We start from the raw sequence: 25,081 nt of genomic DNA, 5'->3' as shown, positions 1-25,081 counted from the left end.
CAGTGTAACATTAACTTGTAACATTGCTTTTCTAACCTAGTAATATTGTTAGAATGTTGTATCCACGTGTTAAAAATGCCAAAGCTTCAAATACTGAGGTTTGCGCATTTGGAGGTGAACCCTGAAAGAAGTTCGGGTTCAAGTTTGGGATGACTCTGAACACTATGTTTAAGAAAGTTTTTTCTAACATCCGATAAGGAGGCAAGGCATGCCCGGGTACAAGCTGTAGGCCCTCCCCTCAGAGACCAAACTGTTGCTGAAGTTTGATGCCTTTCTCACATTTATTGGTCATATTGAAGAGTCAGAAGTGGAAGCTGTATGTAACAATCTATCAGTGTCCTAAGTGTCCTTTATTTTGTGTAAGTAAGCGGCTGTCTGTGTAGCATTTCTGAGTGTGCATCCAGGGAGTGGGGTGTACATTATGAGCTCACCGATGTCTGGAGTTGCAAATAGCATTTTTCCACCAAAGTCAGTGGTCTGCCCGAGTTTTTTAAAACATGGATAGTCTCGCAAAAAATAAAATAAAAATAAATTAATGACCACTATTCCGATGTTGTAGAAAGTTCATACACGGTAGGTCAGGAGTCTCCATTCAGTAGCTACTCAACTACCAGTAGCTCCTAACCAGTTTTCAGCTAGCTCTCCGAAGATAAGATAAGACTGTTGTTAAAATATTATTGTTGAAATATTTTTGCAATTATTGTGTTTACACTGTTTAGATATAATACATGTAATAAACTGAAAATTTTCTGGAAACAAAATGGTCTTTTGATTAAATAGTACGTGATAATAAGCTCATGATTAAATAGTATGTTATAATAAGATCATCACATGGTTTGTCTGGTATCAGGCCCAGTATCATGCCCCCAAGTGTCAGTATCAGCCCGAGACCGAAGGTCTGATACCAGACAAACCATGTGATAACCTATAATTATCAACTCTATACCCACACAATTAGAAAGTGGGGTTCGGCAGTAGTCCGGAAGTCATCTGGAATGCTTGGGAGGGTGGCCAATTAAAGTGAAGTGGCGGGCCGTGGGTGGAATACATTAAAAAAAGTGGTTTTGGAAATACAGCTGGAATAGTTGCAGAATCTGGAAGATCTTTCTGTGCAGGTTATCTTGTGTAGCTGCTCTCTAGGAGTCCACGACTCAATACAAAAGGCCAAAAAATTATCATAATAGGTCTTCTTTAAGGAATGGGGCAGTAGGACGCAAACTTTAGCAACACTTGCATAACAACGTGAGCTACAGTTGTAGTAACATTGCACTCACACAGCGCCATCACATGCTTTTTCACAGTTGCCATTGATTAACTTCTTTTCTCAATTATATAGGTCACATTGTGTAGTATTTTTCAGCAAGTGGATATCGTAATATGTGTCATAAATCCCACAATAGTGTATTGGAAGTATGTTTTCCATAATCTATGCCATGTTCCACGTGGCTGGTTAGACTGATGCCATGTCCTGTTTTGCACAATTTTGAATTCTCTTGACCTCGTTCTGAGGCAGCTACTGGTCTCAGCTGTTCCTCGTTAGCAATAAGGCTTCTTTAGGCCACCATTATCACTGGGACAATGCTGGACCATTACGTTGGCATGAGATTATTCAAAGGGATTTCATTGGTGAGTTTATGCCACTCAGTATTTTCTACCCTTTTGACTTTTCTATGTTTAAATTTTGTTGTGTTAACCTTGGTGAGCCGTGCCGCTCTTAGTGAGCTCAGATTTGGACAATAAGGGCCTTTTTTGACTACACCAGCTGACATGTCTTTGTATCCTGGAATAGCGCTACAACAAATAATAGCAAATAAATAATGCTGTTAAAAGTGATTTTAGTCAGCCCTACCGGGAACAGTTTTTTTTGTGTTTATAGCTTTAATGTTAATGAGCTGTGTTTGTCCATGCCTATCTACATGTGGCTCCAAGACGAGTTATTGTGCCCTTGATCGACATTTGACTAGGGTTGATCATTGAGTCTTGGGCATCGATGGGAACTGGTTCAAATGTTTTAATTTTGATTCCTAGTTTCGATGCTGACCGGAATAAATATCTGCAAATACCAAAGAATAAGGAGCTAAAAAGTAGGGCTTAACTTCTTAAAAAAAGGCTGTCAGCTCAGTGCAACAATTGGATCCCGGATCCAGGCCTGAAGATTTGGCACAATAGTGAGCATCTGGTGACCGGGCCTGCATCCACGGGGCCTGGCCGATCACAGCTCAAAGAGGTAACATGGTTACCTCTTCCCATGAGCCCACCACTCATGGAGAGTGAGCTGGGTGGTGGTCGAAAGCGGGAACCTTTGCGGTCCGATACTCGACTGCAGAAGCTAGCTCTTGGCATGTGGAATGTCACCTTTTTGGTGCAGAAGGAGCTTGAGCTTGTGCATGAGGTGGAGAAATTCCAGCTTGATATAGTCGGATTCACATCGATGCACAACAAGGGCTCTGGACCCAATCCTCTCGAGAGGAGCTGGACTTTATTCCAGGGCAATTCTTGTTGTCTCCCCCGGCTCAGGGCCTGTATGTTGGCGTTTAACCCGGTGAATGAGAGGGTAGTTTTCCTTCACGTTCCGGTGGGGGGGGTGGGTTCTGGCTGTTGCTGGTACTTACTGTATGTGCCAAATAGCAGTTTAGAATACCCGTCCTTTCTGGAGTCCTTAGAGGGAGTACTGAAGCATTAAATATTTTCAAAGCATTTTTTTGTCATTCTTTAATGATAGTCTTTTCCAGAATTTAACACTGCGGTCTGTCACAGTTTTGTCACACTAACTGATGGCCGTTTTTTTTGCGATTGTGTGCTCAAGGTTCTCAGCAGACACTGAATCAAAGTAGGCACATGGCAACTAATCTTTTGTAGCCAGCCAGCCAATGGCAGTTTGCAGCATTATCTACTGTGTGTGTATGCGTGTGTGTGCCTTAACCTCCATCGAATGCTGCTAGCCAAGCTGGCATTCATTATCAAGCAGGTAATAACACAGAGCACTGGCTCTAACTCAAGCAGCAGAGGACTCATTAATATAAACAGGCCCCTAAACCCAAACTCAATTTACTTGAAAGCCTCTTTGGCGACGCTGCTTGAGTAAGTAAAGAGTCTTTTTTTTTTTTTTTTTCCTCCCCTTTCTGCTAACTGAGTCAGTAAAATGTATTCATCAGTGCTCTTGCATACGATACTGTACTGTGCGTGGGTATACATTACAATAAGTATATCATTTAAGTCTCTCCATTAACGAGTCCAATTAGCGCATGCAAATGTTTACCTCCCGACTCCACTTTGTGATCCATCACAAGGTAAAAACACATTTGTCTTGTGGTGACGCACGTTAGCTTCATTTGGCCCTCCTGTGGTGCTATGTCATCATAGGCGCCACGGGAGGAATCAGCTCTTCTCATTATTCAGTTTGTGTGACGCCGCCTTGGAGCTCTCGTCACTGATTCAAGGCACGGGTGTCCAAGTGTGGCCCAGGTGCCTTTTTTGGCCTGCTGCTGTTTTTTTTTTATTCCCCAGCAGCACATAAAAAATTTACATTTAACTATTTAATATTTAAGGCTAAAAAGAAAAACAAAAATTAAAACAAAAAGGTCCAAATATTTAGAGAAAAATATAACAAGAAAAACTCGTAATTTTGTGAGAGTAATATTAAGGTGAAACATATTGTCATTTTAGTAGCAGAGTTTAAATATGAAAGAGAAAATACATACTTAATAAATACATACAAAAAATTATACAATGGATAAAGTTGGTCAAGTCAAGTTTATTTATATAGCCCTTAATCACAGGAGCCTTAAAGGGCTTAATAAAAGCAACAAAGGGCTTAAGTTGTAATGTTTTGGAAAATTTGGTTGGGGAAAAAGTTCTAAAATGGGAATACAGTCCAAATATTATGGGAATAAAGTCATCATTTTACAAAAATAACATTTATTAAGATTATTTAAGATTATTTAAGACAGTTAGGAAAAAAAACAGCAAAATGGGGGGGAAAAGACCAAAGTTGATATTAATAATAAACTTTTTCACTTGTGTCACAAAGCTGAGACTTTTTTATGTATATAACCTCTTAGCTAGGGATCAGCCACCGATTAGTATCGGGAATTTTCCATTAAAAAAACATGTGATTGGCATATGGTAATAAAGCCGATCACAAAAACCGATAGCCGTACCACGATGACATGACAATTGATGTAATAGGTTTACCAACACCGTATTGCCACCAGTTTGGGCACCAGTTTGGGCACCCTGTGTGTCCGCATGACAGCACCACAGCTCCCCAGTGCAGGTAGCATTCGTGCAGCCACAGGTCATAAATCTATCACCACCGTGCTTGACACTGTTACCTTGATACACACTTGTTTTACCATATATTTGGCCTCATTACAAAGCATTTACAATAATTTACCCCTAAGAACCAAAATATTATAGTTACAAATGATCAGTCACAGCTGACTAAGTTACATGCCTGGGGTTGAAGGTCATTTTATCTCACCTTTCCTTCTCTTTGAAATCTTTCAGTGAACGCTACTGTTGGTCCTAAAGTCTTGTATTTTGATTTATTGAGTTATTTAAAAATCCTCTCACGTTATGAATATTCCAGAGTCGCTTTGTCAGCAGGGCCCCGATGGCCTCTGACATCCGACCCTCCTGCGCCTGCTGACTGCTTCCCAAATGCAAAGAAACGGCAGACGTGTGGTTATTCCACTGCTTCAGCATTCCGACAGGGACCCTGGTCCACACTCACACCATCACCCTCCTCTTCATCCTCTTCAGTCGCTCGGCAACCGTCTGTAATTAATGAGCTTTTACAGTTCGATCTGATGCTCCTGCAGGTTGGACACGTCTAATAAGCTCAGTGGAATATTCACAGGCTCTCACAGACACACTAGCGCCTGGAAAGAATTAAATAAATGCTTCAATTCCTTTTAGAGATGAATAAAAAGCTCTTGTGGCATCAGTCCTAGCTAGCAATTTCGGCTAAACAGTGAGCTAATTTAAACTATTAAAGCTGTGTATGAAACTATGCATATGTCTAAGTTAGCTAGTTATTTTTAGTCGGCTTGTGGCCTACTAACCAATTTAAGTGTCGGTACTGACAGCACACTGCATTTGGAGCAAAGTGCAATTATGGCAGTATGACTTATGACTTTCTGATTTCACTGTTGACTGATTTGACTGTTTACTCCTGCAGTCACTGTAGGAAGTCAAGAAATTAGTAGATTTTTTCTTTAACATGATTTATGAAAGTTAGTTAGTTGTTGCAAAACAGGACTTTGAAACCTGCTGTATGTATGCATTTGTGTATTGTAGCCAAGTACTGGAATACATAAATGGTTGGTTGTTTGCTGTCTTTATGTTGTGTTGTTAAATATGCTTGTTACATAGATTTGCACACATAGTGTTTTAGCTGTTGGGCTCTCATTCTGTAGTTCTTTAGCTTTCTCACTCTCTGCCTTGCAAGCTAGTTATTTATTGTGAGTGGCTATTGAGTGTTTTGCTTGCTGGTTCGCTTATCCCTCTGTCTAAAGTCAGTTGTTGCTAGTTGACTGACCTGGTTCTCTGTAAGAGACTTGGTATACATACAACAATATATTAAAATATACATTATTTATGTGCTGCTGATTGATGATGATGCAGCAGTGACTGTGTATTTCATCCCTGTGTTCTTTGGAGTGTTTCTTTATTTTACGTTGAACGTGCTCCCCAGGAAGAAGACCAAGTTATTTGACTGCAGTAATAATGTTCCGTGCGTGTTAAAAGTGAAATTGTGTTTCCTTGTAGATGACACGCACGAGCGCTGTCAGGGTTTATTGCAGTGACCATAGCAACAGCAGTGGACTGGGGAGGACCATGAAGGTTTTTTTTTCCCCTTCATTGTGTGTATGTGTTAATGCGCCAAGTATCCTTGTTTCAACGGGGGTGGCAGGAGCGTCCCCCCCCCTCCCCACCCCCTTTAATATCCTTTATTAATGAAGCTTTTCAAGGTTATCTTATTACCGTTGACATCGTCTTAAACGCCAACTGGGGATGTGAGTATATTCGGTGTATTGCTATAACTTCGCACGGCAGATGGGAAATTTGTTAGAGATGCATGTTTTGGCATAAATTGAAGGAAATTTAACGTTTAAGCAGTTGAGCCAGTTGCTTTCAACTTGCAACTTTTGACCGACAGTACTAGTCAAAACCAATTCTTTGAATAACATGAAAAATCATTTCCAAACCTTTGAGTGGTACTCTGATTTCACCACAACTGTCTGATTCTAAAGTAGTTGTGCCTTAACGTCATTAATCCGTTCCAGATGTTCCAACACAAACCACAATGGACTCTAACCAAGGCATTTTTTCCAATAGAACATGACAACTCCTCATTATCGCAACGACCCGAGCACGAAGTCAACAATAAATGTATAATTACAACCCACCTACAAGTAGAAATATGCATGCATTTCTTCCTCAAAGTTTCTATTGCTGTCAGTATACCTGTAGAAAGTTTTACCACAGTTTTACCTGTAGTGGACAACGAAAATATATCAGTAATTTTTTCACCCAAAAAACATAGTGCTGCTCAAATGTGTAAAATACATAAAAGAATAATGCTAAGAATATTTTTGTAGTTAGAACATAGAAAACCTGTTTACTGCCTTCTAACTGGGATTTTAACATTAATAGAGCCCTAGACATGAAATAACACCCTTTAGTCAATTTTGCATACTTATTGCCCAATATAGTGAACATCATAAAAAAAAGACATCTTAGACATAATAACCTTTTAGGCACCTGCGTTTTTTTCTGTTTTGACATTACTATTTCAAACGGTTGTAGCTTGAAAATAGTTAGTGATAACAGCATGCTGTAAATGAGAAAAATCATCTGTGACCAGATGTTTGTAATGGGAGTAAATTTACTCTCCTAACGTGCGTAGTATGGTGTCACCAGGCTCAGAATTGGTCATATCCCGGCCACACGATATCATCTCATCCAAATGTCTGATCTACTTGTGACAAAATGTGACACCCCTCCATGGGTCTGATGTGCTGTGCTTTAATGTCTTTCGTGCTCAAGTTAAAGAAAGACATTTGATTACCTTCTGTTAGTTGAGTTGTGTTTTGTTTTACAGTTAAGTGAAGCACAATAACTTGACAGACTGGTTGTTGTACCGTTGTTACAGGTAGAGGAGGGTTGCTATTTACTGCGTTCGAACGGTGCAAGGATGGGGGAAGATGCATGTTAGGAGGGAGGGGTGCAGTGATGGTGGGATTCTCATCTCTGCAGCACTGAGTGTTGGGAGCTTTCTGAATGTGTTGATGCACTGCTCTGGTGCAGCTCCGCTGTCCTGCCTGAACGCCCTCCCTTTCTTTTTCCTCCCTCCCTTTCTCCCTCCATCCGTCCGCCACCTCAATAGCCTCTATCGGCTCCGCTTCAACAGCAGGCGCTTTCCACAGGTTTCCGTGGGAGGGACCAGCTCAGGATTTGCTGCTCCGTGAGAATTCTCCCTGGATCCGGCTGCTGTGGAAAGGGAGTGAGAACTGAGAGAGTGACCAAGCGAGGAGGAGAAGGGGTGGTGGCCAAGGAGAGGACCTGGGAGTGAGCCATCAGTCCTTCAGGTGAGTGCCTTAAGCGTACTACTATCTGGAGTCTTCATGTGTACATTACCTCAGGAGATCAGGTGCTTCAGCTTGTCTTTACTGTGCAAACTTAAAATACTTCAATCCAATGGACATGAGCATAGAAAGTGCAGTTTTTAACCTCAAAGGACAACAATGGATAACAACTGTCCCCTTCCCATCATCCAATCCAGTGTGCTGCTTATCCACTTATCCTTCTTGGTAATGATATAGGTTTACTTTATTCCAAACAGTCTTAACAAAGTTGAGTCCATCACATGTATGTTGGATCATTTGTATATTAGGTTCATCCATGTTGAAGTACATCATGGTTTGTTCACTTCCTGTGTTTAACATGTACCAGATTTTGTGATATAAGGAAAAATAATTTGAAATAGGAAAGTTTGTATATAGTAGATAGCGTATTCAGTACTGAAGACCAAGTAAATAAATGTATTCTTAGACATTTTCTCACCAGATTCACATTCATTTTGTGCCTAAATTCAGCATTCCCAAGCATAAAAATGGAAAGTAAAATACAATTATAAGGCATTCCAAAGACACATTCAAATATGTTGTGATATGTAGTATTGTGGTCAGTAATGTTACTGTAATGTTTGGTGAGACCCAAAAGCACCAGACTTGATCGCCAGAACAAATGGCTTTTATTGCAGGTTTGGATTATCTCACACCAGGCACAATAATCCTAAATGGGCAACTTTTTTGCCCCAAAACGAAGCCAAAATAAAACTCAACTCTGAACACATTTACAGCAACATGTGAGCATGAGTCTTATTTATATATCAAATAGCTGATTTTCTCTTATATTTACTATATTGGCTAATATCAGTGTAAAGGTTACTAAAAGGTATATTTCACGTCTGGAGGGTCTAATAACGTAGGAACCAATTACACAATGCCCCCTTTTTTCCCCCAATGTACAGTTTCTACGAGTACTTGTATGGTCGTTTGATGTGTCCTCATGGAATATATATATATATATAGATGTGGCGAGCAGAATGTAAATATCAGAAAGGGACGTGTGACAGTGTTTTGTGGCATATTTCTTCTTAATGGATTGTTGCGGGGAAATCGCCTATCCATCACTGGAGCCTGGGAGCTGCCTCGCCCCACCCTGACAGCTCCTGTTTGTGTGAATGTGTCTCACAGCAGTACACAGTCACTCCAGTACTGTAAGAACTCTGTAGGCTGTATTGCTGTGTTGCCTGTTATTATTATATACCACCTGGTGGCGCTGTTATTAAACCCCATCAATAGGACTGACTTGACATTTCTCACACAGAAGCATAGTATATTCATAGTAGGGGTATAACCATTTGATTCAATTCACCATTTGTGGTTAATTGGTTTCAGATCCGGACATGATAAAAAGTTCTTTGTAAAGAAATATTTTTATACAATACATTTACAATTCTACGTTTTGAATGCGGCCAACCTTCATCTCCATGTCTTAAGGCTTAAGTCCATGTTCTGCAAGTTCGAGGAATGATAGTATTGGGAGGCGTTTCATGCCCAATTTGATCTATTGGCCCAGGAAAAGGGGTGGTGAAAAAATTGTCCTCCTACTAAACTTACCTACTGAGTATTGAATCAGAGCTACTGGTTTCGCTTGCTTTTCCTAAAGATGCTTCACTTCTAAAGTATGTACAAATGCTTGGATACAACTCTAAAGATATCGCATGGACGGAGAACCCTTAAAGACACCTTTTGTGCAAGTAATTTATGAATTTGTGGATAAAAACGTTCCTGAAATGATCATGAAATCATGACGTGTTGCAACTTATTTGTTGCAACACGTTTCATGATACAGTTATGTGTTATGTGATTCAACAGTTAGTGCCCACTACGCAGCCGCGTAACCATTCATTCATATATTCATTTTCTACCACTTATCCTCACGAGGGTCACAGGAGTTGCTGGAGCCTATCCCAGCTGTCTTCGGGTGAGAGGCAGGGTACACCCTGGACTGGTGGCCAGCCAATCACAGGGCACATATAGACAAACAACCATTCACACACACATTCAACGAACATGTTTTCTGAATGTGGGAGGAAACCGGAGTACCCGGAGAAAACCCACGCATGCACAGGGAGAACATGCAAACTCCTCAGAGAGATGGCCGAGGGTGGAATTGAACTTGGGTTGCCTAGCTGTGAGGCCTACGTGCTCACCACCCCATCGCCGTGCAGCCCCATAACCATCCATGTAAATTTAAATAAGTGTAATTTATTAAGTAAATAAGATATTGGAGAAGTTTGCATTAAAAAGATTTTCGCAATTTGGGTCACCGCTTGTTATAGAAGGGTGATGGTTGGTCCCACAGCCAAACCAGGTGAGAACCACTGCAGTAAAGCACTAAAGCATTTCTGTAGGCATTTTATACTCATTTGTGACCCCACCTGGTTATTGCTTTACATGTTGCTATTTGTTATGTGGATTTAGTATTTGTGTTTATCCAGTCACGTAACAACTCGCTGTAATCTCTTCTGGAGCCAATTATGTGACTCAGCAACACACACACACGCACACACTGAGTTGTTCCAATGTATTCCCCCCCCCCGTGCAGAATATTCACTGCCGCTGTCTGTGTAATATTACTTTTTCTTTGACGTCTGTACGCCTTCTGCAATATTGCACTGTTTGTTGTGGCGAGCGCCGTTGTGTCCATACATGAGCCTCGACTGCGCAGTGCTCATAACTTTTTCACCCCCCCCAGTCTATATGTGCGGACCATCATCTGTTTAACCATGAGTGGAAAATCCAATTACATTCTCCTCTGCCTCCAATGAAGTAGCGTTTTGATAGCTTTGATGGCACAAATCTGCTTCAATCATCGGACGCGCCCTCAAATGCTTTTTGCTCCCGTGACCATTGATTTGAGTAGGAGAGGTCCAGGTCTTTGCTCCATATATCCTGACGGAGATTCCCATTATCTTTGTATATATATGCTGCAGTGCCTCTGTGGATGGTCGCTGTATATGAATGAGCAATTTAAATGCACATATTTCTTTGTTGTGTTGGTGTTTGTGTGCACTGTCACGATATGAATGCACATATTCATGTGTTTGTGTTTGCAGTATGTCCTTTTTGTGTCCTTTTTAAGAATCTTTGGTTGTGGTAAATGCCAAGCACAAAAGCGATGAAAGGAACAGAAGTGCTTTGCCTCTCATAGCTGTAATGAGGGCTCATTTATCTCTATCTCAGTGCAGTCTCATCATTTGGGATTGCAGTGGAATGAGCAAGATTGCGTTTATTATATTTTGGGCATGGTCGTGTGTGTGTGTGTGTGTGTGTGTGTGCATGACGGTGGTTGTTTAAGTGTCGTTAGTCACGCCTGTTGACATATTGTATGTATTTGATTACCTAAAGTTAAAATGGCTTGTGCTGTGAATGGAGTTGCTTTTTCATGTTTTGTCAACACAATGACATAATTCAACACACAGACAGTGTGAATTTTATACTGGTGTAAGTGTGGAAGTGCCCCACCCAGTCCTTCAGATGGCCAGTTATAAAGGCAGGGGTGTCCAAAGTGTCCAAAGGCAGCCTGTTTTTTATTGGTTTGCAGTGTTCGAAATTTGTAGCACACATATTTTCCATGAATGCACCGCAACCGATTCCTAGTGACAATACGGGAACAGCGTGTGTCACACATGCACTAGACGTAAACTTGCTTCACAAGTTGTAATGAAGTGTGCTCATTACATGTCAATGTGTACCATTTTCGGTCCCAAATTGCGTGCCAAGTACGGAATTTACAGGACACGTCCACAGAACGCAAACAGTGTGCAAACTAGTCATATGTTGCATGACTGAATAAATAAATGAAACGCATTGCCACTGCCAATTGCAGGACAATGCGAAGGCAAAATGTATGGAAGTGTAAACACCACAAAATATTTAAGATTTCTTATCATATTCATGTTTTACCATTTTAGCCAGCTCACATTGGATTGACTGCCGTTGTCCCTCTTTCTGCTTTCTGCACTACATCTTTGTTGTTTTTATACTACAGGCTAAAGGTTGAGTAATGTTATTGTAGGCTCCGCCCCGTCTGGCCTCATTTAAGAGCTTCTGAGAGCTCTTGCAAACGCCAATAGGCCACGACCTTGGCCAATCACGATGCAGGGTTGCTGATTGCTGCTTAACTCTGACAGGAAGTGCCTGCACCTCATTTGGATGATGGGTTCTCCTCTCCTCTTGAGATGAAAATGACTATTATCCTGAGGCTCTGCCTGCATATATCTGGTTTCATTCTGCCTTTATTTCAATGCATAATATGTAAATCCTAGTCTTTTTGTCTCTAAATGTACATACAGTGCAGTGGCACTGGCACAATGTGCTTAAAGACTTGCTTTGCAGTTGATTGGCAGCCTGCAATATTAGTTGGTGTGTAATAACTTTGATGTTTTTGCCTCAAGAGAGTCCCTCCTCCTTTGGAAAATCACATTTAGTCAACACAATCACTATCCCGGATGTCACTCGGCGGGACAGAGGCACACCATTTTTCATTTCCTTCCAGAGTGTCATGAGCGGCGCTGTTTGTTGTTCCTATATGAATGTGTTGTCACGCTTCTGACAGCGAGGGGAATGATTGTTAGGCATTCCTCTTGTCTGAGATGCTTCAGAGATATAATGAAATGATGCTTTGCACCACAATGTACTTTTTCGAGTCTTTCTGTACATTCAGAATCATGAAGATTCTGTTGTTGATTTTGGTCTTGTGTACATAAATATGTATATACTATGCTATACTGTACTGTACACTATTCAACGTAACAATAATAGACACGGTATAATAAATAGAAGGCTAATGCTGGGGGTGTCCAAAAAGCTTTATTTGCATTGACACTTTACATGAGCTATATTATTACATATTACACTAATTTGCTTTGTCACCTAATACCACTGTTGGCAGACAGGTCAACAGTATTCGCAGCTGCTCAGTGAGAACACAAAATGCAGAACAATACATGCTTTCACTCTTAAGTCCCCAAATAAAATAAAATAAAATAGAAAAAGTTGCTCGATTGTTGCTTGTCCTTTTGAGGAAATATGCCGCAGGGGGCTGGAATGTGGCCAGATATAGTGACAAAAATGCTATTGCTGCAGCTCAAGGATTTCTTGAGGAGGTGCAGGTCATACAATGCATGTTTGCGGGATGGACCGGTGCGACTGGCAGCCCCGTTATTTTAGGAAGGGACAGGGTGAGCACTGAGGTGTACAGGCAGGTTCATGGGTCAAAATGCATGTTTGCTGGGAGGTCTGTTGGTCATTCTCCTGGAGTCGAGAGAGCTTAGGTGATAATGCATTTCTTTTTCTTCATGTTTTTGGGATTTACCGGTAAAGTCCCCAAGATTGACTGGTGGACTGCAATCGACCGGTTGGCTTCATGAAAATGATGCTGCTATGGCGCTTTGAACGTGTTGACAAGTTATGACAATGTGGTGCCACCTTTGGACCTGAGCTAACACCTCTGGGCTTACAGTAACTAGCTCAATCTCAAAATCAATAGTTTTCTTTATATGGGAATGAACAGTGTGACACCTGAAAGTTTGACGGTCGATTTTAAAATGGTTAGTGATTTCGGAACTTGTCAGAATGTGCTATCAAAGGGTGTACCTGCTGACATAACAACATGTCATTGAGACATTTTGAAGATGATTCACTGAGACTTGCAGCGGGACCATGTTGTTGGTTTATGCTTTTGTGTTGAGGCAAAACCTTCTGAGTTGGGTGACGTGCACCACCAAAAACAAAACAAAATGCTGCGGCAAATAAGTCTCTAAGAGTTGTGATTGGTCAGCTTTTAGGACATTATGTCCTGTGTATGTGACTTGTACAGCCCATCTTCACTAATACCTTCTCCAATTTTGGATACATTTAACTGTGGTAACACATTGATTAGTTAAATAGTTGACAAGTAGCTACTGATTTGACTCACTGTTTTACTGTCACAAGTGTTTTGGAGGAGAACTGCACCGCAAAACTTTGCATTTTGTAAATCTGACCTGAGACTTTCAAGGTGAGGCTACTGTGACGCTTATTTATGAAAGACAGCATCATAACATGCAAGCTCCGTTGGCTTACATGAGTTGACCCGTATCCTGTTTGTACTTGGATCTTTAATATTCGACTTTTAGGCTGTGTTCACAGTTGTGGTTTGGAACTCTAGTCCCAACCAAACATTTAAATTGGTGCCCACTGGCATTTTTTTTCAGGGTACCGAAATATGTGCGGTAAGTCATAAAGTAAGGTCTTGGGCAGCTTTTGGGACATAGAAAACATAGTTTATTGTTTGCTATATTTACCAGCGTAGATTTGGCAAAAAGCTTCCAAAATCAACTTTCAAAGAGTGCTTTCTTTGGAAATTTCAACTCTTTTAAGGGGGCGGCTCTTTTGGCTTGGACCCCTAAAAAGAGTTGACTTTTTTTGGCTCCCAAACAGCTCCTCAGTTATAGTTATTAGTATAGTCAGTCTGATTGTGTGTATTCTTTGTATATTTCCAACTATTTACAGTGAAACAACACAAGATCAACGAAACATTACACAACCAAATATGAATAAAAATGCCCAAGACTAGTGTTTCCTACTTCTCATTTTCCTCACCTTTTCTAGCTTGCGCGTATGTATGTATGTATGTACGTATATGTATATGTAGGTACGTATGTAGGTAGTATGTATGTATGTATGTAGGTACGTACGTACAGAGACAAAGGCATGATGAAGTAAAAAAGGTATTTAATCATAACAAAAAGCGCTCACAACGGAAGAGAGACAAAGTACAACGATGAGATATGGTTTAAATATACAGAAAATTAAGTATACAGAAAATACTGAACAACTTACTTAACTAGTTGGCAGCTGAGGAAAAAGACAAATAAGGGTTACAAGCAATAGGAGGTGAGCCAAGTGTCCACAAAGTTGTCGAGGTTGGACAACAATCTGACAAAGGTTAGCTCGATGGCGTGGCTTTCAAAGGTCTAACTCTAGATGAGCTACAGGTGTGCTGGTCACCTGAGCAAGGAGGGAGGAGTCTCCAGCAGGGCTGCAAGGAGACAGCAGACGGCAGCGGAGTGGAAATCATGACAATCCATCCTCATCTTTTTAGTGTCAACATTTTGTACATTTCATGTTCAGCTTTAACAGAAAACACGACAAGAAAAAAATATGACAACTTATTCACTCTCATTGTACGATTCTCATTGTCCACTTCAAAGAGCTGGTTGTAAAACCATTTTGTCCGGAACGACCCATCACTAACAGAAAGATCTGGGCAATGAGACAGCACTTCCAACACACATTCATTTACATATTTGCCATCTCGGTGGGATTTTAGCACTGGTCTGTGTCTTTGGTCTGTGCGGCTTAACATTTAAGGTCATGTGAGCAGAACCACACGGGAGTTCACTTGGGAATTTAGATGATGATATTCACATTTTACCAAAGTGAACCAAACGAGTCAAGTGTGAACACACCCTGAAAGGAATGATGCACACCCTGGGTAAAAGAAAGTTTTGGCGTGAAATGTACTCAAGACATTTCAAATGAAGCCAGAGAGCAGCAGGAGCAGCAGGCGGTGGAGAAAAATGAAGTCGGTGAGGGAAATGGAGCGAGGGGACTATATAGCTGAGGTGGTGGATCGATAATATGCCCTCTGATCCATAACATTAATGAGAGGGAATACGTTATTACTGTTAAGAGATGTTAGGTGGGCAGGACACACACAGGACAACATCTGGGCGTCCAGCCAAAGAATCCCCTCCTCCTCTCCCCTCTTTTTAACCTTGGAAAACTCTGCAGAGCTCCATCTCCTTCCTCATCCTCTGGCCATTTCATCTTCTGTCCTAATATCCTGATTGAAGCGCTCACCTCTCGCTCTCGTGCTTAATGAGCAGCACGGGCCTGAGTGCAGTGCACTCAAGCATAGCCCAAACCCTGGGACGTGCTTACTTGTCGATGACACTCTGCAGAAATAGTTCTCAGGTCTTTTGAGGATGAGTGGTAAGCACTGTCCTCACTACTCTTATTCTTTGTCAAAGCAAGAGCTCGATTGACTTTTTTGGATTGAAGTATAGCTGTGGTCATATTAGTCTGATAATGTAACAGTCACAATTTGTAACTGTTAATTACAGTGGATTTGGGGGATTTTTTTGTAACTATCATTGATGGGAGGAGAGATCCAGTGGTCTAATTGTGTGACATGTAGGAGTATCTCCATATGGTGATATTTATAGGTTATCATATGGTTTGTCCGGTATCAGGCCAGGTATCATGCCCCCAATTGTCTGATACTGGCACTGATACCGATACTGGCATGTGTACATGTTGTGTACATGTTCTTATTATCACGTACTATTTAATCAAGACCATTTTGTTTCCAGAAGATCTTCAGTTTATTACATGTATTATATCTAAACAATGTAAACACAATAATTGCAAAAATATTTCAACAATAATATTTTATCAACTGTCTTATCTTATCAATGTCTGACAATTAAAGTTCCATTAATCAAGTTTGGGTTTTTTGGTGACTGGAGAAGCACTAGGAATATTTATAGTGTGTGTTCACGCTCGTGCGCTGTTCTCTGATTGGTTGTTTCACGAGCACGATACCAGAGCAGCACGCTCTGAGTGGAAAGCTACAGGGGCTGATGCTGGACATGGTTAAACTCTATAGTTTATCAGTATCACTGCCCTGGGCTTTGACACAGTATCATTTCGGCCTTTTCCCGTATCATTCATGTGCGGTTTCTAGGGTACAGGGCCAATTAATACTCTAGTATGTGATAAATGGCAATATCTCCCGATCGATTATCAATATGCGCCCACCAAGTATTGGTAGTATTGATGTACATACGTTCAGTATAAACTACCTCACTCATCGTCACTTCCTTATAGCGAGAAAGTCGCCAGACACGCAACAGGAGACACAACGTGGCGGACACAAGCGAAAAACAGAAGTTGAAAGATGCACCGGTAGCATACAAATCAAACTGTGGATATATTTGGGGTTTTACATTCCTGATGATAGAACAAAGCTGGAGAAGGTGGGGTCTACTTTAGGCAAAACTCACTTTCAACTCCAACAAGTCCATCACTCACAGTAAATCTGTGTATGATTTCAAGGGTTTGCGGCCTATCTGTTTTTGTATTTAATAGTAGTATACTAGATTATTGTATATTGATTTCCTGACCAATATAAGATAATTACTGTATCGCCATATTGTGAGATAATCGTTATTGTGATAATCGTTATGTGTCTTACGTATTGTATTGTGAGCTACCCAGAGGTTCCCACCCACTTCAGTAGTAGTAGTAGTAGTGGTAGTAAGCCCTTTATTCTTGTCACTTATACAGGAGTACAAGCAAAATTGTGCAATCATCCGTCCATACATATACAACATACTATGCAGTGAGACAAGGGGTGATAGGATGGGATGATTGGGCGATGAAGGGGGGGGTAGAAGGGGGGGACGACATGAGGAGAGGGGAGGGGGAAAAAAAACAACAACTCCAAACTAGACTCTTAAATGAAGGAGTACAGTGTGGGACTATTAAAAAAAAACCTCGGCATACAAGTAAAATACATCGTTCACACACACACAGACACAAAACCAGCGCCACGAAGGGAAAATAGCCGATACGAGCAGCGGCCAGCCCGGCTACCTGCAGCCACTTACGCCGCAAGCTGTGGTCCCTGTCATGCCGCACATACGGCAGTAGTCAACCTAAAAACTCATGTAAAATCGGGATTGGCCTGATCTTGTGGCTAAATCCGTTTTTAACCGATCTTCAAAAAAGAGCCAGATCAACAGTCGATCATGATCCTGCAGATCGGAATGGGACGTCCCTAATGCTGACATTAGCTCCGGGGACAGCAGTATTGAAATCTGAATTAATGTCCAGGTTACATCACTGCACTTTCTATTTGCAGCAGCCTACAGTCCAGTACACTGTGATTACAAATATGGACGGCTGTGTGTTTGTGCAGCTGTGTGTACTCGCATCAGGTCATTGTGTCGGCCGTTGCGTTGTGGTGCAGCACACCAACTCCCTCCACCTGACATTCTCAGCGTGGTTGAACCTGAATACCAGGTTTGAATCTCTGTGCAGTGCAACAATCATGACATGTGTACATGTTCTTGGACATTGCAGTCCATTAAAGCATTGTCTTTGTAAAGATGGATCTTCTAATGCTACAATGTGAGCCGCATGAGTCACGCAGCACAGCAAGAGTAAGCGAGGTGAAAATGTATTTTTCGCCCTCTTTTTGTCAGCCTTTCCATGACTCCAAATCAGCGCCTTTTCTCCTCTGCTATCTTGGCCTTCTTGCCTCTTCGCCTCCTATCTGCAGCCGCACACAGGGGACCGATGGAGTGTTTCTATTTCGCTGAGTTTTTCCTGCTGAGCACCGATATTGAAAGTCCCATTCTGCTCCCCGCGTCCAAGATAAATCAAGAACATTTTTCTACACTTGCGATCAATGCCCGGGCCTTCCATGAGTGCCCCTACAAATGTAGCACATATCCATGCTCCCTTACTTCCTTCCTGTTTCCTTTTTGAAGCCTCCCTCCAGCAGTCCACTCCTGTGGGAGGCATTTGCATGTCATTAGCATATCATTACAGATTTAATAGTATGAACCCAACACCCTCCTGACCGAATAGGACAAGGAGGGGTTAAGATAGTGACGAGGACTCAGCAGGGCTCCAGACTAACTTGTTTTACTCGGAGCACAGTGGCCTCTAACTTAAAGGGGAACTGCACTTTTTGGGAAATGTTGCCCATCATTCCCAATCCTTATGTGAAATCATCCCAAAGAGAGCGGACATTGTAACTGTTGTGTGTGTGTGTGTATACATGTTTCACTATATCGTGATCTGCCTAGCACACAGCAACATGACTCTCCGCCTGGGGGACAGGACGTTTTACCTTGTTGACGGAACTAGCATTAGTTCCGATAAATAAGATAAGATATGCACCTAAGAAAGATGTTCCGTTTAAAATAATCAAAATAAGGCAAAAATAGTGTATTACATGTTATCAATGCACTTGTTCATGCATGATCACAGCATAAATATAGATGTTAGATGTTGTTGTTAGATGTTTTTTTAGAGGGTTTTGTAGTCGAAATAAGTGTATCCCAATGACATACATTGTTAGCTAGCTCATAACTCCTTTTCTGGCTTTATAATGCACAGAACAGGGAAAGTAAGGATTGTAAATGATGTGCAAAATTAAAAAAAGTGCAGTTCCCCTTTAAAGTGTGAGTAGCACAAGCAGAAAGTTTGGAGGTGCACACCGACATTTCCTCTCATTTTCACTGGAATACTGATAAATGCTATTAACACCAAATACCACCCTCTTTTCTTCTTCTTTTGTGTTTGTCTCCTTTCTTCGTTTTCAGGAGTTAATATGTTTTGTGGCAAGTAGGTTAGTAGGTCAGCACTTGACAGCCACTTGTAGCTTCCTTGTGGGACAAAAAGGCGTCCCAAATGAACTGCATTTCTTCTTTGTTTTAAAGATAAAATATCTAATATATAATAAAATAATAACATATAATGATATAATATAAAAAAGAAGTCACATTTGGAGTCAATGCACCCAGAGGCGAGGCGGATAACTATAGCTAGCGAGCTGGCAAGCTGCCGCCAGGAAGACAAAATGTGTAAACAAAGATGGTAGAAAAGTCGATGGAATGTGATTGAAGCGTGAGCGATCACACCCACTGGCAATGATAGGTTTCGACTGGGGCAAGCTTTTGTCAATTGACTCCACATTTCACAGACTATTTTTTTGTTCCATGGTAATAAGGAGTCCCTTCTCAAAGACTGTACTTTTATCTGGTTGCACATGCATGAAAAATATATATGAACAACACACATATATACAACATTGCTCCCTGTCTGTGCATTATTTGAGTGTGACTTCTAAATAAATGAGGTGGTGACCAGAATGTACTGTAGGTATCTACCTGTCCAAATGACCTAATGTGCGTTATCCTGGTGTTCCCAACCTTGGCCATAATGGAAATCCTTTACAGATGCATGAAATGTTCGATATCATTGAAGCATTATTAAATATTCCCACAGAATTCCCTGAAAGTTAAGCTGTTTAGTTCCCTGCAGAACCCCAACAAGGAAATCACTTTGCATGCAGTCAACACGGCAGAAAATATTTGTTCATGCAAAATCATATCAGTCTGTGTCTGACACATTCTGAGAAAGTCCTACCCACATTAAAAAAAAAACAAATCTTTGTTGTGCAACTCCTAAGAAGTATGAGCCTGGAAGGATGAGGCTTTTTCCAATTAGGACAATCTATTTGTGATGATCATTTGCAATCCTTTCTAATTTCACACTTCTTAAGTTTCCACGTAAAAGGCAACATTTTAGAATGGAGATGTGTGATTTGCTAACATGGATGGATGAAATCAGGGTCCAGGATCAAGTATCTCCAGCCACACAAACAGAATACATCACCATATAGTTGCGTTACAGTGTCGCCACTTAATGAGGTCGTCAGCCGCTTGTTGTTATTTATGTTCTCAGGCCTCCATGGGCACACCGCGGTGAGAGCTTCTCATGATTACACTTTTTTCTCCCTCTCGTCATCTCCATTGCGCTAATTTATTTGTTGTTGTAGAAGCGGCTGCTGATAGGCTCAGAGATGACATTTAGCTAAAGAGCAGAGAGGCCGTTAGCTTCAACATTCATCTAATCAATCTCGCTAATGAAAGCGTCATCCTCTCTGTAGCCTCGGTCTCCCCTCGCTACTCTCACCCTGCCCTCTAGCCTTTCATTTGCTCGCTTTTTGTCCCGTTTTAACCTGTGTTTAACCGTTTCTTTATAGGAAAAAATAATTATGAAGGCTACATAGCAGAAAAACGACACTACATTCTCTTGTATGCATTTTTCTTCATGATTTTGCTGGTCCTCAGCCACCTCCACTTCCACCGGGAGGACACAGAGGTGTTCCCAGGTCAGCTGCGAGACATAATCCCTCCAGCATGTCCTCGATCTGCCCCGGGGTCTTCTCCTAGGTGGGCATGCCTGGAACACCTCACCAGGGAGGCGCCCAGGAGGCATCTGGTCTAGATGCCAGAGGCACCTCAACTGGCTCCTCCTGATGTGAAGGAGCAGCGGCTGTACTCTGAGCCCCTTCTGGATGAGCGAGCATGCAATTTCCCTACCTCACCCTATCTCTTGGGGTGAGTCCAGCCACCCGATTGAGGAAATTCATTTCAGCTGCTTGTATCTCGTTCTTTTGGTCACGACCAAAAGCTCATGACCATAGGTGAGGGTGGGAACATTGATCAGCTCAGCTCTCTCTTCACCACGACGATGGTACAGCCACCACATTACTGAAGATGCACTGAGAAGACACTGAGATACTTAAACTCCTCCACCTGGGGCAAGACTTCACTCATAACCCAAAAAATGTAATTCACCCTTTTCCGACTGAGAACCATGGTCTCAGATTTGGAGGTGCTGAGTTTCAACCCAGAACTTCAACCTCCCTGGTAAATGCTTAATTCACAGCCTAATGAGACCATCCGAACACCATCATCTGCAAATAGCAGGAAGGAGATCCAAAGGCCAACAAACTGGATTCCTCAACGTCTTGGCTCGGACTAGAAATTCTGTCCATAAGAAATTCTGTCCCTCAACATCTAGATTCTAGAGAAATTCTGGGTGAAATTCATCCATCCCCGCAGCTTTGAGGAGCACTGAGGAGTTTCCTCAGATACATCAGCCACAGTGATGGGCTTTTGTGTCAGCGTTTGTGTCTCAGCTTCCTCTATGGAAGGTATTTCGGTTGGATTGACAAAGGTCTCAAAGTATTCCTTCCACCTCTTGACTACCACTTGAGGTCAGCAGGCATTCATTGCCACTGTAAAGAGTTTGGAATAGGCTCTGCTCTCCCTATCTGAGGTTTGCCAGAACCTCTTCAAGGCCAACCTAAAACCGTGCTCCATGGCCTCACCGAACCCGACTGACACCCAAGTTTTTGCCTTGTCCACTGCAGAAGCCGCATTCCGCTTGACCTGCCAGTACCTGTCAGCTGCTTCAGGAGTCCCACGAGCCATGTTATGAATCATACAGAAAAATCATTCATGATTTATTGTGTAACTTCACAGCTGAAGTACACCGTTAGCTTTACTTTACGAATGTAGTTCAACAGAATTGTTTTTGCTGGTCTCGTTTTTTGTGTCAGTTACTTAGAACTCATAACATAGTGATTTGACAAATTACAATTTGTGTCTTTTTTATCAGCTATGTCCACTCATTTCAATCTGGATTTTGGAAAAGGTGATTACGAAGATAGCCCATCATAAAGAACCACCAAAAACTCAAGCAGGGGTGTCAAACAGAGGGCCTAGAGACTGCAGGTATTCTTTCAGGCCGATCGTTAAAGCAGGTGATTTTAACGATTAACACCTCCTTCAGTTTTCGGGGAAGGAGCTCCTCAATGAAATCACCTGCAGTGCACGGATATACAAGCCCAAATGTTCCATCTCTCCTGACTGTGTGGCCAACATGTTTACCACAGTACATGTTTTGGATGCTGCAAAATGCATTTGGTGCACAATGAGATGTTATACAGTCACAAATTGTTAGTATTCTTGGCGCTACGCCACTCCCCACACTCAGGAGGGCACCAAGGGCTCAGTCCAGACTACCTAGACCCCTCTGCGGCCAGCCCACAAAGTTGCAGGAGACCCTCAGAAAACCCACTCCACAGCAGTCCCGCACTCAAAATCATCGAAGGACCCACAGCGGAGTGGAAGGACAATCCCAAGGTCCACCAGTACCCTATCAGTCCTAGCAGGGCGGGGCTTGCTTGACAGCGGGACGAACCCAATTATCCCTACTCAAAAAATAAGGAGTAGGGCATCAGTGGGAGGATGAATGAGGGGGAGTGCAAGTTGGGGGGGTGGCATAGTTGGCTAGTGGTGGCCTGACCTAACTGGCTGTTCTTCAACCTTGTCCCTTATGGTCGGTCCCGTTGGGTGGTGTGAGTGCACATGAGCAGCTGTTTATGTAGGTGCTGATGTGTCTAAAATGCAGACCCTGCCGCCACGTGTCCACCCCCCACGACCCTAAGTGTATTTAGACTATGGAAGCTACTTTTCTTAGACATTCGGATAGAATGTAACATGCAATGCTTTTATTGTAAAGGCTGGAAGTGTGTTGTTGGATGTCATCTTTACTTCATGTTAAGCTTTCACAGCTTCAGTGGTCATTGTAAAAATACCCTTGTTTACATTGTGCTTGAGTTTCTTTTATACACAACACATAATGAATCAATAGCTCCACATGACACATAATGTAACTCCAATACTGCCTTCTTGCCAAACATACTGTAAGAAAATCACAGTAGCCATTCGCCCACCGCTCTCACACACATCAGCCCGCCTTCTTCTTCTCTGGTGTCAGTCTCCTTTCTTTATGTTTACGTGTAAGTAAGCAAAGAAAAAAGACAAGCAAAGATGAAAGTAAGTGAGAGGTGGGGGTGATGTGGGAGGGGGGAGTCTTTCGGTGAACTTTATTATTACTCAGCCATTGTGGAGAAAAACTTCCCTGCAGCAAGGTCGCTGCTTGCCTCCATCAGGACATATCTCTGTCCTTGTGTAGCACTCTCAGCTTCATGTTTATCTCTAACACACACACACACACACACACACACACTTATACACAGACAAAGACACGTTTGACAAATAAATTTTATGAAGGCAGCAGGTCTCTGGTGAAGCCAGTGGCTGTGACTTATAGAATATAAAGCAGAAAGAATGTGTGTCTATCATGATAAGCATGAACACAAACGCTTTCCATGTTTGAATCTTTTGGGGACACAAAACGTGACCTACACGTGCATCCCATACTAATTTCTTACACAATCATTCACTACTGTTGCACACACATGGAAAAGTATGTCAAAATAAAGGCATTTCAGTGGCACCTCTAAACCGCCAAAGTTTTACCTCCGTTTTTTTCAAAAAATGTCAAACTAGTTTTACTTCAAACTATTAACTGTTGAAGTATGTTTTGCGTTTTTTTTGTGCTGACACAACTGGCACAATAATCCCTTATACAAGTTACTTTTACAGCCGTAACCCACGCTAAGCTAAAACTCAAACACAAACGCACAAGTTTTATTTGTCTTAAATGGCTTTTTTTCTGTTATGTCTATTAGATTTGTTAATTTGAGTGCAAATGGGATATTATTCCATGTCTAGAGGGCTCTAATAATGTTAAAAATTGCATTTAGGAGGTTATAAACAGGTTTTCTATGTTAATTAACTATGGAACTATTCCATTTATAAATAAGGAATCCTACTTTGTGGAAATGTACTTATCACAGTTGAGTCTAAACACAATTGTGTAAATACATTTTCAGATTTGTGGTATCTTTTCACTTGAAAATTTTCAGTTCATTTGGAGCTGTTAATTGTTAGTTGCAAATGGTGATTAATTCTGATTTAATTTGAGTTTTAATTGTTTCACAACCCTAGTATTACAATAGTATTGTTAGTTTAGTATTTACAGATTCATGAATTCATACAGGGGCAGCACAGCGGCCTAGTGGTTAGCGCGCAGACCTCACAGCTAGGAGACCAGGGTTCAATTCCAATTCCACCCTGCTAGGTTAATTGGTGACTCCAAATTGTCCATAGGTATGAATGTGAGTGTGAATGGTTGTTTGTTTATATGTGCCCTGTGATTGTGTAAAACGTCCATGGTTCCACATAAGCACTTTTTTGTTGGTTCGTACAAACTCTGATGAAGGCTGAATACATTTGATTACTAGAAGCTCGCCCTTGCACTCCACATATTGTTTTCTGGACTCTGCATCCAACATTGTAGCTTTCCAAACTGGGTATTCCACTTGGCAGGAAGTCATTGGATAGCTGCATTTCCTGCATGTGTTGTTGCACAAAAAAGCAACACGCAAGTGAATCTGTGGAAAAACATAATATAGCACAAACTAAACTGCTGCCCTGCTAAATGGCCCACACTAAAAGCTCATCCTGATTAAAATGGGATTTATTTTGTAATCAGTGAGGGGAAAACAGCAAACAGTGATGTGTTTTCATCTTGCCATTTTGCAACCACCCCCACCTGACAACAAACATTGTACAATCCCTCAGTGAGTGTCTGAATGCACAGGCACAAAAACATACAATGTCGGCATGGGATGGAAACCCTGATTGTGGGTATTCACTGGCTGGACTTGAAAGATATTATGTGACAACATACCTATGATTGATGTGCATCCATATTACAGACAATGTATCTCTGCTTGGGCATCCCTGTGTGGAGTTTGCATGTTCTCCCTGTCCAGGGTGTACCTCGCCTCTCGCCCGAAGACAGCTGGGGTAGGTTCCAGCATACCAGCACCTATGACCCTAGTGAGGATAAGTGGCATATAAAATAGATGAATGGAATAGATTTCATGTTTCATG

The 25,081-nt window shown here is 41.7% G+C and overlaps 1 protein-coding gene across 1 annotated transcript in view; it reads left to right on the top strand.

The window, feature by feature from the left end:
- Positions 1-1,592: 1,592 nt before the first annotated feature.
- dab1a (DAB adaptor protein 1a) overlaps positions 1,593-25,081 on the top strand; it is a 206,394-nt gene continuing 182,905 nt past the window's right edge. The window contains exons 1-2 of the mRNA XM_058072449.1: positions 1,593-1,626; positions 7,434-7,595. The gene's annotated coding sequence lies outside the window, so the exon portion shown is untranslated. The remainder of the gene's footprint in view (positions 1,627-7,433; positions 7,596-25,081) is intronic.

The sequence above is a fragment of the Doryrhamphus excisus genome, chromosome 5 (assembly GCF_030265055.1).
Source record: "Doryrhamphus excisus isolate RoL2022-K1 chromosome 5, RoL_Dexc_1.0, whole genome shotgun sequence".
Classification (NCBI taxonomy): Eukaryota; Metazoa; Chordata; class Actinopteri; order Syngnathiformes; family Syngnathidae; genus Doryrhamphus; species Doryrhamphus excisus.
The sequence above is the reverse complement of the archived record's forward strand: the minus strand, read 5'-3'. Positions and strand labels throughout refer to the sequence as shown.